Below are 2,678 nucleotides of genomic sequence, written 5' to 3'. Positions count from 1 at the left end.
TCTTCTTAGCCATCAAGCAGAGCAATCACTTCTTTTCTTTCAGGATGATTGTCTCTGTGACTCGAATTGCTTTTCCTGATGCTTGGCACTGGGCTATTTTCTTCCCTTTTTATAAGCCAGGGAAGGATCCCAAAATACCTTCAAACTACCGTCCAATTGCTTTAACAAGCTGTCTCTATAAGAACTTAGGATGGTTAACACTCATCTTGTTTGGTTCCTCAAATCAAACAACCTCCTCTTGCCCACCAAGTGTGGGTTCTGACGAAAGCATTTCACTGTGTACTACCTGATTTGACTTGAAACATTGATCATAGAGGCCTTTCTCAAGCAACATCATCTTGCGTCAATATTCTTTGGCCTTGAGAAGTCTTATGATATTACGTGGAGGTACGGAATTTTGCGAGATATCCACTCATATGGGTTCGCCCATTTTTATCAAAAAGTTTTAATGGACCAAAGATTTCATATTTCCCATTAATTCCTACATGAACTTGGAGTCCCTTAAGGTTGTATGTTGAATTTCATACTTTTCACTATAAAGATTAATGTCATCACTATGTCGGCGACTTTCACATGTGTCAGCCGTTGAGCATGAGGTTTATTGAGCAGCAGTTATAGACTGCCCTCAATTGTTTACAGAAGTAGACTACAGCATACATTTTTACCTTTTTGTCTCTAAAACTGTTTGCATGCAACTTTTTCTGCCAACAGGGCATTTACTCTAGTCCCAAACTCTGTGTTGTTGTGCTTCCTGATGCAAAGCTCTTAAGGCTTATCTTTGACCATAAGCTGACCTTTATTCCACACATCAAGCAGCTATGTGTTAAGTGTACAAAGGCACTGATCAACCTCTATGCCCTTTCTTTCACCTCTTGACGAGTGTATTGATGTTATGCTAAATATCCATCATGCCCTCATTTCATCAAACTGGACTATGAATCTTTGGTCTATAACCCTGCCAGAACCCCATTCACCATCAAAGGCTTCAACTCTGCATAGGGGCTTTCTGCACTTCTTCAGTCCAGAGTTTGTACACTGAGTATCATAAACCTCTTCTACACCTCTGCCATTTGCAACTGTCTACTGCATGCTGCAAAACTTCGATCCTTACCACAACTTTCCACCTGGGGTTGTGTTTTCCTTCCCCAGTGGGCCACGCTTTTTGAATAGGTAGTCTCCTATTGTTCCTTTTGATTTTCATATCCAGGTGCAGTTGGCTGGATTGGGTTTGTCTTGGATGATTTTGCCATCTGAACTGGTCAGCCCATTCCACCATGGCTTATTACCATCTTCAAATGTGACCTTTCTTTGAGCCATCTGAAGAAGGTGGATACTCCCAATTGGAAGTACTGCCTTCTACTTGCCAAACACCTTTCCATTCCCATTTATATGGATGGTTTAAATCAGATTACTCTATGGGCTCTGTCATGGTTTGTTGTTGTTTTGTGGTTGCACACAGAAACTTTAGATGGGATCCCTGGATCACATGAAAGCTGTGCAGTACATGAACTGTTTTCTTTATACTGCTTTGCTTAGCTCTCTACTGGCCCTGGAATTGCTTCATGTTAGTTTTCATCGATATTCAAAATTGTTTGGCCCATTTCTCTTTATCATCCATTTTTATCCAGTACTTCTGGACACTGAGCCACATCAATATTCATGGGAACAAGCTCACTGACACCACAGCTAAGTCTGTGAGCTCGGTGCTATCACAGCTGTGCCAGTCCCATACATGGACTACGGTCCTGTATTCAAGGCTCGACTCCATTCAAGTTGGCAGTCAACTTGGAGAAAGCAACGTGATAATAAGCTTTCCTAGATTAAACCTTATGTTGCCTTTTAGTCATCTTGCTTCTGTAAGGATCAAAAGGAGGCAGTTGTCCTGGCTAGGCTACACACTGGTCACAGTTTTTTAACTTGTTGTTTTTTACCCGAGACTGAAGCGCTAATGTGTGGACTGTGTGATACTCAAGTCACAATAGCCCATATTTTACTGTTGTGCTGTAAGTAATAGCACCATTTTAGATATATCTTTACCATGGATTCACCCTTGACCTTGCACTGTGTCATTGGCTATGATGATACTCAGTTGTGTTTGTAAATTTTAAATTTTTAATTCTATTTAAGTTTTAACATGATTCCTTTTTATGTAGTTTAATAATTTTACTTTTATTTTTAATTTTTTACTGGTTGTTTGGCACAGATAGCCTTCTAGTTTCTTTGCACGAATAAATGCCAAACAATCAACCAACCTTATACTTCAATGGGAATAAAAGTCACATGAGCAATGTACATGCTGAGATAACTAGTGTTGTTTTGTGTATTTAATGCTATGATTTCTCATCCTGAAATAGCTTTAACCACTTGCTATGAAAAACATCTTCCTGAATATAGATTTGTCCAATAAAGGTGCCATTCTTTGTCTGTTGTACACACACTGTTTTGATTAAGTACATTAAGTAAAGATTGTTTAATTTTTGTCACACACTGTGTCCAGTTTCTTTTTTATTTTTAGAACTTTGTTAAATACTTTACATTTGTATTCTAAAGAAAGTTGTTATGGGTATTAAAACTTTAATCAATATAAAGTAGAGAACAATGTTTCAACCTTCTTAGATCATTTTCAGGTAAACAAAGAGAGTTTGAAACTCCACATTTCTTGACTGAATCTTCTGTTA

The sequence above is a fragment of the Tachypleus tridentatus genome, chromosome 13, assembly GCF_004210375.1.
Source record: "Tachypleus tridentatus isolate NWPU-2018 chromosome 13, ASM421037v1, whole genome shotgun sequence".
Lineage (NCBI taxonomy): Eukaryota > Metazoa > Arthropoda > Merostomata > Xiphosura > Limulidae > Tachypleus > Tachypleus tridentatus.
This window is presented reverse-complemented; position numbering follows the sequence as displayed.